Genomic DNA, 16,990 nt, shown 5'->3' with positions numbered 1-16,990 from the left:
CCTCTTGGGTCAAGCTGAATACAGACCAGGGGTAGGCTCCGGGACCACAGCTGGGGTAGGAAGAGAGCATTAGGGTACTAAGTCCAGAGTCTTGTCTACTTCTTCTCTAATTCAACTCTCACTGAGCTGCATCCCCTTACTGAGTCCCTCTCCTCACTGAGCCCCACCTCCTCACTTAGTCTCCACCTCTTCACTGAGCCTCCATCCCCTCACTGACCCCCCATCCCCTCATTGACCCCCCTCCCCTCACTGAGCCCCAACCCCTCACTGAGTCCCCATCTCCTCACTGAGCCCCACCTCCTCACTTAGCTTCCACCTCTTCACTGAGCCTCCATCCCCTCACTGACCCCCATCCCCTCATTGACCCCCCTCCCCTCACTGAGCCCCAACCCCTCACTGGGTCCCCATCTCCTCACTGAACCCTAATCCTCTCACTCAGCCCCCACCTCTAGTCCCCTCACCTAGCCCCATCCCTACACTGATTCCCTGTCTCTCTCATCAAGCCTTATTGGTATTCACCTCCAGTTCCCAGATGAAGCATTTTGAACTGCAGCCCTGAGCCAGCATTGTGTTCACCAGTCTCTGGCCATAGCCACACCAGCTACTTCCTTGTCATTGTCATGACCCAGGGCAGAGGCTGAGAGATGGAGGAGCCAGAGGTAAAGGGATCGGTAATAGCCTGGAAGGAGAGGCCAGCCAAGGGCTTTCTTGGGCAGTTTCCGTAGCAGCTCCAGACCGACTCAGCGGAACAGATGTGGAGATGATGCTGTGGCTAGAGCGGCAGCAGCTCACCCTCTGGCCCGCCAGGACTCACGCCAGGGCTGGAACACAGAGCAGGCACTGGCCCCACCTTCATCCCCTGAACAAGAGTTGCACTGTGCACCCTCCTCCCACCACCCACCCCGCCCCTCAGGCCAGGCCAGGATCAGGCAAGTCAGCCAGGGCCACCCATAAAGGCCAGAAACAAGGACACCCAGACAGCGAGGGAGCAAGGCAGAGAGGCTGTGAGAGCCAGGGTCAGGGGTGTATAGTCAGACCTGCAGGCAGAGAGAAGCCTGTGTGTTTACATCCCAGAGTCTGGTATGGCAGGAGTGGCAACAGAGAGCTCCAGTGCCCCGGCATCTCCAGGACACAGAGAGGCAGACCCACGTGAGGGACCCAAGCCCACAGGCATGGAGGCAGGAAGTTCAAGATGATGGTGATCCTGGAGAGCCCCGGACAAGGACACGGGAGTCCCAGACCCCACTGCACAGCCCTGGCCTTCAACAGGGCCTCAGTACTCCTTAGCGAATTTCACTCCCCTGGCTGTTCATGAACACAGTCTCTGACGCTTAACTCTGCCAGCCTTGTATTGGGCATAGGGGCAAAGATACCAAAGGATACTTTGTGGAAGTGGCTGAAATCAGAGCCAGGTGCCATGGCTCATGCCTGTAATCCCAGCACTCTGGGAGGCTGAGGCGGGTGGATCACCTGAGGTTAGGGGTTTGAAACCAGCCTGGCCAACATGGCAAAACCCCGTCTTTACTAAACTACAAAATTAGTCTGGCGTGGTGGCACATGCCTGTAATCCCAGCTACTTAGGAGGCTGAGGCAGGAGAATCACTTGAACCGGAGGTTGCAGTGAGCCAAAAATCATGCCATTGTACTCCAGCCTGGGCAACAAGAGCGAAACTCTGTCTCACTAAATAAATAAATAAATAAAAATAAAAGAAACCAGGGTCTGGATTCAAGACAGAGTGGTTTATGCTCTAAGTGCCTGCCTTGTTCACCATCCTTTCTAAGGATTTCATAGGTCACCAAGTGACCCAACTGGCCTGCCACTAATTAGACCAGAGGTGGGCCTGACCCAGGTCCTGGGCCCTCTCTCAGCTGGCCAGTGGCCCATGACGTGGTCTGGCTTGAAGCTGCCCCAAAATAATCAGATTCCTTGGATCCTCCTCCCCAACAGTAGCTCCTCTGTCGGGGAGGAGGGAGTATCCAGAGAAGGCTGTGGGCAGGACCACGAGGCAGCAGGAGCCAGGAGGCAGCAAGGAAGCTGGTCAGGCAGGATGTACAGGAAGGATAGAAGCAACATCTCAGTGTAACAGTCTGTGCGACCACTAAGCCTCAGACTTGGGAGCATCAGGCGCCTGCAGCCAAGGCAAAGACGAGACATCCAGGTCGGTAGAGCTATTCTGCTTTGTGAACATCCATGAAGACCCCCTGAGGCTTGGAGGTAAGGGGCACCATCCCTGCCTGTGTTACTTCTCCAAACAGCCTCACAACAAGGCCCTGTCTCCTGAAGCCCTTGGGTGAGCATTTCTCTGGTCCTTGTCACCCAAAAGAGCCAAATGAAGGACCAGGCAAGGTGGATCACACCTGTAATCCCAGCAGTTTGAGAGGCTGAGGTGGCCGGATCAGGAGATCAAGAGATCGAGACCATCTGGCCAACATGGTGAAGACTCGTCTCTACTAAAAAGACAAAAATTAACTGGGTGTGCTGTTATCCGCCTGCAGTCCCAGCTACTCAGGAGGCTGAGGCAGGAGAATTACTTGAACCCGGGAGGCAGAGGTTGCATTGAGCCGAGATCATGCCACTGCACTTCAGCTTGACAACAGAGCGAGACTCCGTCTCAAAAAAAAAAAAAAAAGGTAGCCAGGTGCAGTGGCTCATGCCTATAATCCCAGCACTTTGGGAGGCCTAGGCGGGTGGATCAGGAGGTCAGGAGTTCAAGACCAGCCTGGCCAAGATGGTGAAACCCCCTCTCTACTAAAAATACAAAAATTAGCCAGGCATGGTGGCAGGCCCCTGTAATCCCAGCTACTTGGGAGGCAGAGGCAGAGAATTGCTTAAAGCTGGGAGGCAAAGGTTGCAGTGAGCCGAGATGCCATTGCACTCCAACCTAGCAACAGAGTAAGACTCTGTCTTAAAAGAAAAAAAATGTGTCATAATTTGTGTGTGTGTGTGTGTGTGTGTGTGTGTGTGTCGTAATCTTATTTGGGAAAAAAAAAAAGTGCCAAGTGAACTATGCCTCTCACATCTTTGCCTCTCTGACCCCTTCAATAGCCAAAGTCAGCCCTGATATCCAGTGGAAGCCACATATGGTAACAAAAACCCTGGACTTGAAGTTCAAAGGTGAAAGTCAAGTCCTGCTTTTGCTGTGATGATCTGCCTCCCAGAGGCCTGCCCTTCCCACTCCCTGCTGGTGCCTTGTCCCATTGCCACTGCTTCCACCCTTATTCCAGAAAAGCATCCATGACCTCCATCAATCCGGTGCCCCCTGCTCTAGCCAGACTTCCCTAGGCGAGGCTGGGGACTAGACACATCCCGAGAGCCTGTGGTTCTGAAAGAAGAGCGTAAAGGGGACAGGGGTCACTGGAATGGTGGAATTCCAAACACTTGCGACTAGCCAGTGGGGAGATTACTCAAGCCTGGGCTGATTTAGTCACGTTTTTCCCCAACCAAGCCCCTCAGTCTAGGGGAGAGGGGCAATGGACAGGGAGCTGGATTCTGGTTAGAACAGGAAGCCCTGCTGGGGCTGCTGATGGGGCTCACATGAGACTGTGTCACCTCAGCCCTCGCTCCATTTCCGCCTGTGCCTCATCATACTTTCCTCCTTTCTCTCCACAACTAGCGGTCAGTCAGCCCTAGACCAGCTCATCCCCAACCTCCCCCCATACCTAATAGCATAAGCTCCAGAGCCAGAAAGGCCTGGGTTCAAATCCTACCTCAGCTTGCTTGCTTGCTTTCTCTCTCTCTTCTTTCTTTCTTCTTTCCTTCTTTCTTTCTTTTTTTGAGACGGAGTCTTGCTCCGTTGCCAGGCTGGAGTGCAGTGGCGCAATCTCATCTCACTGCAACCTCCGCCACCTGGGTTAAACCGATTCTTCTGCCTCAGCCTCCTGGCGAGCGCCACCACACCCAGCTAATTTTTGTTTGTTTTAGTAGAGACAGGGTTTCACCATGTTGGCCAGGATGGTCTCGATCTCCTGATCTCGTAATCCACCCATCTTGGCCTCCCAAAGTGCTGGGATTACAGGCATGAGCCACCGAGCCTGGCCAGTTCGGCTACTTTCTGACTATGTGACCCTAAGCAAGCTGCCTCCCCTCTCTGGGCAAGCCTGCAGGGAATAAAATGACCACATGGAAAGGGCCAAGAAAGCGACTGAGGGGCTCACTCAATGTCAGTTTCCTTTCTCTTTTCCAGGTCCAAATCCCTGGACTAGGGCCATTGATGGGGCTGGACATGCCCAGGGAGGCTTTAAGAGTCATGGAATTGCCAGGCACAGTGACTCACACCTATAATCCCAGCACTTTGGGAGGCTGAGGCGGGAGCATCACTTGACCCAGAAGTTTGAGACCAGCCCAGACAACAACATGAGACCCTGTCTCTACAAAGAAATAAAAATTAGCTGGGTGTGGTGATGCACACATGTGGTCGCAGCTGCATGGGAGGCTGAGGCAGGAGGATCACTTGATCCTAGGAGATCAAGGCTGCAATCAGCCAAGGCTGCACCACTACACTCCAGCCTAAGTGATAGAGCAAGCCCTGTCTTAAAAAAAAAAAATCGTGGAATCAAACACAGATGCCCACCTGCAGCAGGTCACTGCAGTGCTTTGGGCGGTGTGTCATCATCTGTCAAGTGGGGGTACAATAGAAGATGCTTAGCAGATAATGTTAGGTCCCCCTTCCCTGGTCACAGAAGTCCGCCTAGAGGAGGGGACTGAGCCTTCCTTTGAGTGTTGAGAGGACACGCTGGGCAAGACAGGGACTACTCTTTAAGGCAGGAGGCTCTGGAGGTGGGGACAAGGGGTAAAGGCAGTGAGTCACCAGGAAGGGACGGGGCACAGGGGCTGGGCTTTTCTGAAGGATGGGGCAGGCTTTCCATCAGCCCGGGGCCAGCTGGAGGGGTGCTTCTAGATGTGCACTCACAAAAGCTCAGATTTATTCTGAGACTTATTCAGAGGGTCACACACACACTTGGCCACACAAAGGCACCCTAGAGACACACAAACACATTCACACTCACTCCTGCATACCCAGGGACAGCCACACAGACACAAAGGCACACGAAGGAGGTACTCGAAACATTCATGCAGTCTTGCGTACACCCCTGTACCCTCACAGTCAAAGCACACATTTATAGCCAGGCATGGTGGCGGGCACCTGTAATCCCAGCTACTCAGGAGGCTGAAGCAGGAGAATTGCTTGAACCCTGGAGGTAGAGGTTGCGGTGAGCCAAGATCGCGCCATTGCACTTCAGCCTGGTCAACAAGAGTGAAACTCTGTCTCAAAAAAAGAAGAAGAAAAAGCGCACATTTATTTCATACACACTCCTGTGCACTCTAGAACATTCACAGACATCCTCACAGACACACAGAGGCTGGTACAGTCAGGTGTTCCAACACTCAGGTGCCTTCACCCACCCCTAGGGCCCTCCCCTTCTCTCCAGCCAAGTAGGCTCCACCTTTTCTCCCCACCCACTTCCCACCGCCCTCTGGGGCCTCTGGAGCCTCCCTCCAGAGCTGGGGGAGGGGCAGGGCAGGGCTCGCCCTGCTGACGTGGCAACAGCGCTCACCTGCAGCCAGGGCCACACCCTCCACAGGGAAAGGCTTAAAGGAGCAGGAATCCCAGGTGTTGACCACACGGGGTCTGTGCCCATGTTTTTCAGATGGGGTCAGATGGAGAATGGGACTTGAACCCAGGACTCCAGTGCCAGGAGCTGGGTGGGGAGCCGAGTAGGTAGGGGACGCTCCTGCTGGGAATGGGGAAGCCTGGGTTCCAGACCCATCTCTTGCCTGCCCTGTTTGGCTGCTTGGCAACCTACGCCTCCCCAACTCCCTGACAGGCACTCTCACCCTCTGGCAGTCCTGTCTCAGGAGCCAGCACCCTCCTGAAAGCCACCCAAGCCAGAAACCTGGGCATCCCGCTACCCACCTCTCTCTACCTGTGGAATCTATCCCTAAATATTTCCTGAACTGGGTAGGAGATGCCGTAGGTGGCCAGCCAGCTCTTTCCCAGTTCTGTGGCTTATGGCAAGTCACTGCCCTTCTATGAGCCTCAGTTTCCTTGTCTGTAAATGCGGTGTGATCACACCTACCTCACAGGATTGATGAGACGATTTAACTACATAACAGACATAGAGCGCTGTAGGCCCAGGCCCAGTGACTCTGGACTGGTTTGGTGAGTGACTAGCTATATGGATGAGTTGCTCAACACATTGAGGCGTCCAGGTCACCCCTGCTGCAGCCTCGCTGATCCTGTCACCTCCTAGGGGATGCCACAGGACCAGTCTCGTCTCACAGTGTGGTTTGCTGTTGGGTTTGCTGCTGCTTCCAAAGCCCTGGCAGCCCAGCCCAGCCCAGCGCAGCCCAGCCCTAACTGCTGCATCAAGGTAGAAGGGTCAGGGCAGTGGACAGCGGCAGGGGTGGAGAGGGGTCAGGAAGTCACAGCCATGCCTGCGGGAGTCACCAGCCTGCTGGGGGAGATCCAGCTCAGCTCTGCTCCTGGAGTACCTGGCTGAATCAAGGAAGGCCCATGCTGCTCTTGCGGCTCCAAGGCTACTTAGTGGGCAGATCTAACCATGGCCCAGGGCCCTGAACCTGAAGTAGAAGGCAGACTGATCCCGGAGCTCCTGGGCTGGTAAGGGAGATACTCCTGAGCCCAGGTCCCCAAACTAGTTGGGGAGATAGAGCATTTGTCTGGGATTCCCAGTCTGAGGGGGCAATTTGCCCTCTCCTAGGGACTCCTAGGCTGGTAAAAAAAAAAACACAACTCTTGTCCGGGCATGGTGGCTCACGCCTGTAATCCCAGAACTTTGGGAGGCCAAGGCAGGTGGATCACCTGAGGTCAGGAGTTCGAGACCAGCCTGGCCAACATGAGGAAATTTGTCTCTACTAAAAATACAAAATTAGCTGGGCGTGGTGGCAGGTGCCTGTAATCCCAGCTACTCAGGAGGCTGAGGCAAGAGAATCACTTGAACCTGGGAGGGAGAGGTTGCAGTGAGCTGAGATAGCTCCACTTCACTCCAGCCTGAGCAAAAGAGTGAAACTCCGCCTAAAAAAAAAACACCTCTTGTTTTCAGGGACCCAATTCACAAAAGAAAAGAGTGGCCAGGCACAGTGGCTCATGCCTGCAATCCCAGCATTTTGGGAGGCCAAGGCGGGCAGATCACGAGGCCGGCCTGACCAACATGGTGAAACCCCGTCTCTACTAAAAAAAAAATACAAAATTTAGCTGGGCGTGGTAGTGTGCACCTGTAACCCCAGCTACTCAGGAGGCTGTGCAGGAGAATTGCTTGAACCTGGGAGGCGGAGGGTTGCACTTAGCTGAGATCGTGCCACTGCACTCCAGCCTGGGCAACAGAGCGAGACTCCATCTCAAAAAAAAAAAAAAAAAAAAAAAGGCAGGGCACGGTCCTGTAATCCCAGCACTTTGGGAGGCCGTGGCAGGCGGATCACCTGAGGTTGAGAGTTCGAGACCAACATGAAGAAACCACCCCCCTCTACTAAAAATAGAAAAATGGGTCAGGCGTGGTGGTGCATGCCAGTAATCCCTTCTACTCGGGAGACTGAAGCAGGAGAATTGCTTGAACCCTGGAGGCAGAGGTTGCAGTGAGCTGGGCCTGGGCAACATGAGCGAAATTCCATCTCAAAAAACAGAAAGAACAAAAAGAGTGAAGACACACCTAGGACACAGAGGAGCAGTGAGCACAGGTGAATCAGATGAATTCAGCTTTGTGCATAAGCCTGTTGCACATTTGTGTACCATTTGTGATTCTGTGCGTGTGTGTGCCTGTGTCAACTCTGTGTACGTGCCTTTGAGCTGAGGCTGTTGAGAAGGCTTGGTGAGTGTGGACCCAGCTGTGTGGAATCGCTCATTCATTAGACATACATTTGCCCAAAATTCACTCTACTCCAGTCACAGGGCAGGGCCCTGGGCTTAACATGGAGCCCTTGACTGATGAGGTTCTTGCTTTCGAGGGCTTTGCTCTGTAGTCAGGGGACATTAAGCACTAAACGAAAATTCCTGCTGGGTGTGGTGGCTCACACCTGTAATCCTAGCATTTTGGGAGGCTGGGGCAGGCAGATTACCTGAGGTCAGCAGTTCAAGACCTGGCCAATATAGTGAAACTAATATAGTGACCAGACTGGCCAATATAGTACAGTAGTTTTGTAAAAATACAAAAAGTAGCTGAGTGTGATGGCGCACACCTGTAGTCCCTCCCAGCTACTCAGAAGGCTGAGGCATGAGAATCACTTGAACCCAGTAGGCACAGTGAGCCGAGATCATGCCACTGCACTCCAGCCTGGGCGACAGAGTGAGACTTCATGGTTTTTGTTTTTGTTTTTGAGACAGAGTCTCACTCTGTCGCCAGGCGCCAAGCTGGAGTGCAGTGGCACAATCTCGGCTCACTGCAACCTCTGCCTCCCGGGTTCAAGCAATTCTCCTGCCTCAGCCTCCCGAGTAGCTGGGATTACAGGCATGCGCCACCATGCCCAGCTAATTTTTTGTATTTTTAGTAGAGATGGGGTTTCACCATGTTGACCAGGATGGTCTCGATCTCTTGACCTCGTGATCCACCCGCCTCGGCCTCCCAAAGTGCTGGGATTACAGGCGTGAGCCACCGCGCCCGGCGAGACTTCATCTTTTAAAACAAAACAAGAAATGCAGAAGAAACTCAGGGGACCATAGGACCAGAGGGGAGGAGGCGTCCTGGAAGAAGTGATATTTCAGCTGTGCTCTGAGTAACAAACTTTAGGGCTTGGGGAAAGGGTGTTCCAGATACAGGGAGTGGAGTGTGCAAAGGCTGTGGACCTGGAGAGGGTGCCGAGAAAGGGTTTTCTGGAGAAGATGGCTGGATGGCGTTTTGGAAGAGGTAGGGAGAACAAGGCAGGGGCGTTGCTTCAGTTTGAAGGATGTAGTGGGATTGGCCAGAGGAAGCTTACTGGCTTGCGCCTGCACCTGGGGATGGAGGGGCAGTGCCCAGAGGAGCCCAAGGAGCTGAAGGTGCTGGCAACTCCAGAGAGGAGTGGGGAATCTCCGGAGAGGGGGTTTAGGAAGAGAGCTCCGGGATTGGCCTCTGGGCTGTGCTAGGGGAGAGAGAGACCAATGGAGGCCCGCGGGCCTGGGAAAAGGGCCCCTGTGTTCTCATCTGATAAAGGAATTCAATCAGAGCTCCCTGCCAGGATAGAGGGAATTATGGTACATGCACTTCTCCTAAGTTGCTCTTCAAAGAGCTCTCCAGGAGCTCATTTATTCCTCTCAAGAACTATACAAAGCAAAGGAAGCAGAAGCTCAGAGAAGCCCAAGGGTACAGAGCGGAAACGTGAGAGACTGATCTGGATTCGAACCCAGCTCAGAGTCTAAGGCTTGGCTCCTTCCCGGAGTCCCACAGCCTCCCAGCAGGCGCAGGCGCCCTTTAACCCTCAGCAGCTCGCTACGGGTGGATCTGCGGCAATTATTGTTGTGGTGTGTTCATTATTACTGCGGTGCCAAAGGACGTCCTTGATTCAGCTGGGACGCGGACCTCCCCACTGTCGGCGCGCCCTCGGTCCTGAAGCTCAGGGCCCAGGCGGCCCCGCGCGGCCGCGACAAAAGACAACCTCCGGGGCGCGGGGTCGGTGTTGCGGCGCCCCCTGGAGGTAGTGCTCGGCATTGCCCGGCCTGGGGAGGGACGACCCTGAACGCAGCGTCCTCTGAAGCCGTGGCCAGTGGTCAGCACCGGATAGGCCCCGATGGCTCCCAGACAGCGTTCCCAGAGGGCAGGGAGAAAGAAAATTAAGAGAAGAAACACTTATCAAGTGTCTCTCAAGGCCGGCGCATGGTGGCTTACTGCCTGTAATCCCAGCACTTTGGGAGGCCTAGGCGGGCGGATCACTGGAGATCAGGAGTTTAACACCAGCCTGACCAACATGGTGAAACCTTGTCTCTACTGAAAATACAAAAATTAGCTGGGCGTGGTGGCACATGCCTGTAAATCCCAACTTCTTGGGAGGCTGAGGCAGGAGAATCACTTGAACCCGGGAGGCGAAAGTTGCAGTGAGCCAACATTGAGCCACTGCACTCCAGCCTGGGCCACAGAGTGAAACTAGGTCTCAAAAAAAGAAAAAAACAACAACAACAAAAAACAGAAGTAGTGGGTCAGAGGGCCCTGCCAGAGCATCTCTGTAGCACCCTTCTCCCACCTCTAGATGGGTTGCTGGAGCTCTTGGCACAAAGAAAGTGAGCAGAGGCCGGGTGTGGTGGCTCACACCTGTAATCCCAGCACTTTGAGAGACCAAAGCGAGCAGATCACAAGGTCAGGAGTTCAAGACCAGCCTGGCCAAATAGCAAAACCCTGTCTCTACTAAAAATACAAAAAGTAGCGGGGCTTGGTCATGGGCATCTGTAACCCCAGCTACTCAGGAGGCTAAGGCAGGAGAATTGCTTGAACCCGGGAGGTGGAGATTACAGTGAGCTGAGATTGTGCCATTGCATTCCAGCCTGGGCAGCAAGAGCAAGACTCTATCTCAAAATTAAATTAAATTAAATTTTAAAATAAAACAAAATAGGTCCAGGTGCAGTGGCTCACTCCTGTAATCCCAGCACTTTGGGAGACCAAAGCAGGCTGATCACCTGAGTTCAGGAGTTCGAGACCAGCCTGGCCAACATGGTGAAACCCTATCTCTACTAAAGATACAAAAAATTAGCCGAGTGTGGTGGCAGATGCCTGTAATCCCAGCCACTCAGGAGGCTGAGGCTGGAGAATCTCTTGTTGCAGTGAGCTGAGATTGCGCCATTGCACTCTAGCCTGGATGACAGGGCAAGAGTCCATCTCAAAAAAAAAAAAAAGAAAGTGAGCAAAATGTCTCCCACCTGCATCAGTAGTAATGGGGAATGTGCTACTCTCAGCTTCCAGAGCAAATTCACTTCCAGTGGCTCATGTGTTGAGCCTCACATTTGATTGCATTTCACAACAATCCTGTGAAGAGGGTGTTAATTGCCCATTTTGCTGAGAGGGAGCTGAGGTTCAGGGAGGTTGGCTTCCAAGGGGGGGAATAGGATCTGCTCTGGGGTCAGGGGGAGACAGTTGCCAAGGCCTTGCCTCCCCTGCTGCCCTCTGGTGTCTCTCCACTTCCCAGCTTATCCACCCATTCCTCCCACACACGTCCGTTCACTCACAGCTCCCTGCCTGCCCCATTCTACAAGCCACAGTAACTACATGCCTAAGACAGAGGGACCCCTTGGGTGGGGACCCTGCCTGGAGTGGCGGCCAGAAGGTCACTCTTCACGGGGGATGAAATTCGTTCACAACTTTTCTGATTCTGGTTTTTGGTGGGGATCGATTGATTGATTGAGACAGAGTCTTGGTCTTGTTGCCCAGGCTGGAGCAAGCGCAGTGGCGAAATCTCGGCTCACTGCAACCTCCGCCTCCCAGGTTCAAGTAATTCTCCTGCCTCAGCCTCCCAAGTAGCTGGGCTTAGAGGCATGCTCCACCACGCTCGGCTAATTTTTGTATTTTTAGTAGAGATGGGGGTTTCACCATGTTGGCCAGGCTGGTCTTGAACTCTTGACCTCAGGTGATCCACCCGCCTTAGTCTCCCAAAGTGCTGGGATTACAGGCATGAGCCACTGAGCCCAGCTGGTGGGAATTTATGTATGTATGTTTTGGAGACAGGGTCTCATTTTGGTGCTCAGGCAATAGAGCATTGTGCAGTGGTACGATCATGGCTTACTGGAGCCTTGAGCTCCTGGACCCAAGCAATATTCCTGCCTCGGCCTCCCTGGGATTGGAGGTGTAAGCCACCACAGCCAGCTGTCAGAGGGGTATTTAGAAAGAAAGAGAGTCCCCCTAAATTATCTGTTCAGGGCCTGGCTTTCTAAGGTTCAGTTCTTATCTTAGGGGTCTCAGCAGGAAACAGGGGCACACTCAAACACTCAGTGTTTGCCAGAAGAGGATTTAATGAAGAGACCATTCACAGAGGTGTGGGCAGGAATGGTGGAGCACCTGGGACGAGCAAAGGTGGGATAGAATCATTCCCCCTGGGCCTGAAGGAGCAGGGGAGGGAGCCTTGCTAAGGAACCTGGCCAGAGCTGTACCGTGGGAACAAGCCACCCAACAGGACCCATGGCTTTAGGACTCTAGTTACTGCTAAAGTCACAGGCGGGGAGGGGACATAATAAATATCTTGCAGGTGGCTCGGTGGCTCACGCCTATAATCCCAGCACTTTGGGAGGCTGAGGTGGGTGGATCACCTGAGGTCAGGAGTTCGAGACCAGCCTGGCCAACATGGCAAAATCCTGTCTCTACTAAACATACAAAAATTAGCTGGGTGTGGTAGCACACGCTTGTAATCCCAGCTACTTGGGAGGATGAGACACGACAATGGCTTCAACCCAGGAGGCAGAGGTTGCAGTGAGCTGAGATCACACCACTGCACTCCAGCTTGGGCAAAAGAGCGAGACTCTGTCCCCAAAAAATAAAAATAAAAATAAACAGTGCTTGCTTCGGCAGCACATATACTAAAATTGGAATGATGCAGAGAAGATTAGCATGGCCCCTGCGCAAGGATGACATGCAAATTCATGAAGCGTTCCATAATCTTTTTTTTTTTTTTTTTGAGACGGAGTTTCGCTCTTGTTACCCAGGCTGGAGTGCAATGGCGCGATCTCGGCTCACCGCAACCTCCACCTCCTGGGTTCAGGCAATTCTCCTGCCTCAGCCTCCTGAGTAGCTGGGATTACAGGCACGCGCCACCATGCCCAGCTAATTTTTTGTATTTTTAGTAGAGACGGGGTTTCACCATGTTGACCAGGATGGTCTCTATCTCTTGACCTCGTGATCCACCCGCCTTGGCCTCCCAAAGTGCTGGGATTACAGGTGTGGGCCACCGCACCCAGCCTTCCATATTCTTTTTTATAAATTTTAAAAATTAAAAAATAATAAGAATAAATAAATAAATATCTTTATCTCACTCTCCTCTCTCTCTGATCTCCTGCCAGGGTCCTCAGTTTGGCCAAACCCCACCTGAAGCCAGTAGGCAAGGGCGCCCAGGAGAGGCTGGCCACAGGAGTCAGCTCTAGGACATGCAGCTCTGAGAATGAAGGTTAAGCAAAGAGTAGCCAGCCCTGGGCCTTCTCTCCTCCTCCCGGGTTTGGCTTTGTGGAGGGGCTGAGAGATAAGAGTGGCTGCGCTTGTCCTTCAAAGCAGAGTCTGTTCCTGGTTCCTGATGCCAGAACAGCTTTTCTCATCCTTCCAGGCCCAAATACTTTGTTCACAAGGCCATCCCCAGCCCTGGAGTTAATTTCTCCCATCCATCCCTGGCTTCCCTGGTTCTCAATGTCTATCACATCAGTCAGCCCAGTGATTTGGCATTATTCTCTGCATAGGTTTTTCTCCCCAGGAGACGGTTCTAGCTTCCTCTATACTGAAAGCTTCTTGCAGGCCTAGGCCAAATAAGGCTGTTTGCTCTGATACAGGGCCCAGCACAGCCCAAGTGCCAATGTTTGCCAAGTGAGCTGAATTTTATGGCCTCAGATGCGTCACTCTGCCTTGGTATATGCAATCTGGGCACATGTGTATCTGTCTCCCTGAGTACACTGGGGTTTCTGAGAGGTGAGTGGCCCAGACATGGCACACAGTAGGCATCAAATGTTGCCTAAATTAGTTTAAATAGAACCATCCTTCTTCCCTTCATTCATTCAATAATTTTTTTGGAAATTCCAGGTAGCTGAACATACGGAGGTTCCTAGAGGATGGTGTGCCCAGGGAGGTCATGGAAGCTTCATGCCCCTTCCTCCATAACTCTGCCCTACACATCTCTTCATCTGTATCCTTTATAATAAGCCACTAAAGCTAAGTATGGCCATATGACTAAGTTCTGGCAATAGGACACAATCAGAAGTGGTATGAAGTGAGCAACCCCTCCTTTTCTCTTTCATTGGATAGAATGAGGCATTAGAAGGGAGCTTGGATTGGTCTTGGACAGGCGTGGATTAGGGCAACAGTCTGGAGATGGTGGAAGACCAAGATGGGAGTCTGCATCTTTGGCGGATTCTATTTTCCCAAGATGGAGGCAATACTATATCCCATTCCACAAGCTCTTCTTACACTGTGACTTTGACACACCCTTCCCATTAAAAGGGGGCATCTGGCCAGGTGTGGTGGCTTATGCCTGTTAGCCCAGCCCTTTGCGAGGCCAAGGCAGGCGGATCATGAGGTCAGGGATTTGAGACTAGCCTGACCAACATGGCGAAACCCCATCTCTACTAAAAATACAAAAATTAGCCAGACATGGTGGTGTACCTGTAATCCCAGCTAAGGCGGGAGAATTGCTTCAATCTGGGAGGCAGAGGTTGTGGTGAGCTGAGATCATGCCACTGCACTCCAGCCTGGGCAACAGAGCGAGACTCCATCTCAAAAAAAAAAAAAAGGTGGCATCTATGTCCCCTCTCCATGAGCTAGAGGCTGGGGTCTTTGTGACTGCCTTGATCAACAGAATATGTGAGCAGTAGGCCAGGTGTGGTGGCTCACACCTGTAATCCCAGCACTTTGGGAGGCCTAGGTGGGTGGATCACAAGGTCAGGGATTCGAGACCATTCTGGCCAACATGGTGAAACCCCATCTCTACTAAAAATACAAAAATTAGCCAGGTGTGGTGGCAAGCACTTGTAGTCCCAGCTACTCGGGAGACTGAGGCAGGAGAATCGCTTGAACCCGGAGGCAGAGGTTGTGGTGAGCCAAGATTGCGCCATTGCACTCCAGCCTGGGCAACAAGAGTGAAACTCCGTCTTAAAAAAAAAAAAAAAAAGGAATATGTCAGCAGTGACAGTGTGTAGCTTCCAAGACCAGCTAAAAAAAAAATGCTTTTCACTTCTGCCTTGTTCTTTTGGGACATTACTCTTCAGAATCAGCCACCATACCATGAGGAAACACAAGCAGCCTGTGGAAAAGCCCATGTGGAGGGGAACCAAGACCCCCAGCCAAATCCCCTGCTAAGCTCCCAGCTGACAGACTGCACCAACTTGCCAGCCACATGAGTGAGCTGTCCTGGATGTGAGATGTGAGTTCTGCAGCCTCTGGGCAAGCCACCTCAGCTGATGCCACCTGAAGCAGAAATGAGCTGCCTCCACCAAGCCCTGCCCAAATTACAGATCTGTGGGTAAAACAAATGATTGTGATTGTCATTAAAAAAAACAAAAGCAAGCAATAATTTTTTTTTTTTTTTTTTTTTTTTTTGAGATGGAGTCTCGCTCTTTTACCAGGCTGGTGTGTAGTGGCATGATCTTGGCTCACTGCAACCTCCGTATCCTAGGTTCAAGCGATTCTCCTGCCTCAGCCTCCCGAGTAGCTGGGATTACAGGCGTGCACCACTGTGCCCAGCGACTTTTTTTGTGATTTTAGTAGAGACGGGGTTTCACCATGTTAGCCAGGATGGTCTCAATCTCTTGACCTCGTGATCCACCCACCTCGGCCTCCCAAAGTGCTGGGATTACAGGCATGAGCCACCGCGCCCTGCCAACAATTTTTTTTTAAGGTCCTAATACATGCCAGGCCCTGTGCTGGGCTCTGGGGGCACAGCAGTAAACAGGACACATATAGTCTCTGCCCTCCTGGGGCTTCTATTCTAGTGGGGGAAGCAGAAAAAGAAGGAATGGAAAATGAATAATATTGTTGCAGATTGATAAATGCTGCACAGAAAACAAACAGGGTGACAGGGATAAACAGTAAATGGGGTGAGGCATGGTGGCGCGTGCTTATAATCCCAGCACTTGGGGAGGCAGAGTCTGGAGGATCCCTTGAGGCCAGGAGTTTAAGATCAGCCTGGACAACATAGTGAGACCTCCATCTCTATTAAATAAAGTTTTACAAAACCCAACAACAACAAAAAAAACACAAAAAACAAAAAATAAGTGGGTGGACATTATGGGGAGGGGATGGGGAGAAAAGGCCTCTGTGTCGTGTAAGCTGAGGCCTGAAGGAGAGTGAAAGGTGGGCTGGGAAGAGCTGGAAAGGGTGTTCTAGGCAGACAGAGCAGCAGAACTGGCCTAGATGGGTGTGGTGGCTCACACCTGTAATCCCAGCACTTTGGGAGGCTGAGGCAGGAGGATCACCTGAGCCTAGGAGTTTGAGACTAGCCTTGGCAACTCAGTGAGACCCTGTCTTTACAAAAAATACAAAAATTATCCAGCTGTGTTGGTGTGCGTCTAGTTCCAGCTACTTGGGAGGCTGAGATGGGAGGTTGAGGTTGCAGTTAGCCGCGATCGCACCACTGCACTCCTGCCTGGATGACAGAGTGAGACTTTGACTGCAAGAAACAACAGCAACAGCGACAACAAAACAACAACAAAGGCCTGGAGGTGGGAAGTTTCTGGGACCCTGGGGAATTCAGGGTTTCAGCCTAAAGAAGCGCTGAGCAGGAGGGTAGGAGGGGGCCAGAGGGCCAGCTCCTGGGCTGGTGGTTAGAGGGGCAGGGCCAGCTCCTCTAAATGCCACCCTTGCTGCCTGTTGCTGGGCACCACAGCAAACAGAGCCGCTGGCAGGCCTGCCTTTGCTGCCTTAGCTCCTCTCTGGCGGGCAGCAGATGTCAAATGTCCAGCAGCTGAGGCTTCGCCAGCCTCCTCCCCTGGAATAGTTCAGGGGTAAGTCAGAAAATGACCAGCAGCCTCAAAACCCAGCTTTTTCTCCTGCATACCTTACAAGGGTGTATTTGGCTGCCCTGGGTGTTAAATCTTCTACCCACTTGCATTAGACAGAGAAATATAAATATACAGCACAGGCGGCACACTCAGACGTGAGGATGAATGAACATCCAGTCACGCACAAGCACACAATCTGAGTCACACGAGGGACCATACACATGCTCCACAAACACAGTCATAACAGCCAGCCCCACACACACTCCACATGGCACCATCTCCACACACATTCACCCTGAGATCACACAGTCACACATCCACATGCTCACACACAGACATGTACCCCACAATCACCGCAGAGTCACACAGGGGCACACAAGCCCACACACATT

At 52.4% G+C, this 16,990-nt stretch overlaps 1 non-coding gene across 1 annotated transcript; it reads left to right on the top strand.

The window, feature by feature from the left end:
* The first annotated feature begins 12,458 nt into the window (after positions 1–12,458).
* On the top strand, positions 12,459–12,565 carry LOC135269617 (U6 spliceosomal RNA). Its single transcript, XR_010337866.1, has one exon. It is a non-coding gene; the product is annotated as a U6 spliceosomal RNA (small nuclear RNA).
* Positions 12,566–16,990: the final 4,425 nt, after the last annotated feature.

Source organism: Aotus nancymaae, unplaced genomic scaffold (assembly GCF_030222135.1).
Source record: "Aotus nancymaae isolate 86718 unplaced genomic scaffold, 86718_ANA_hifiasm-v0.15.2.pri h1tg000053l, whole genome shotgun sequence".
In the NCBI taxonomy this organism is placed as follows: Eukaryota; Metazoa; Chordata; class Mammalia; order Primates; family Aotidae; genus Aotus; species Aotus nancymaae.
The sequence above is the reverse complement of the archived record's forward strand: the minus strand, read 5'-3'. Positions and strand labels throughout refer to the sequence as shown.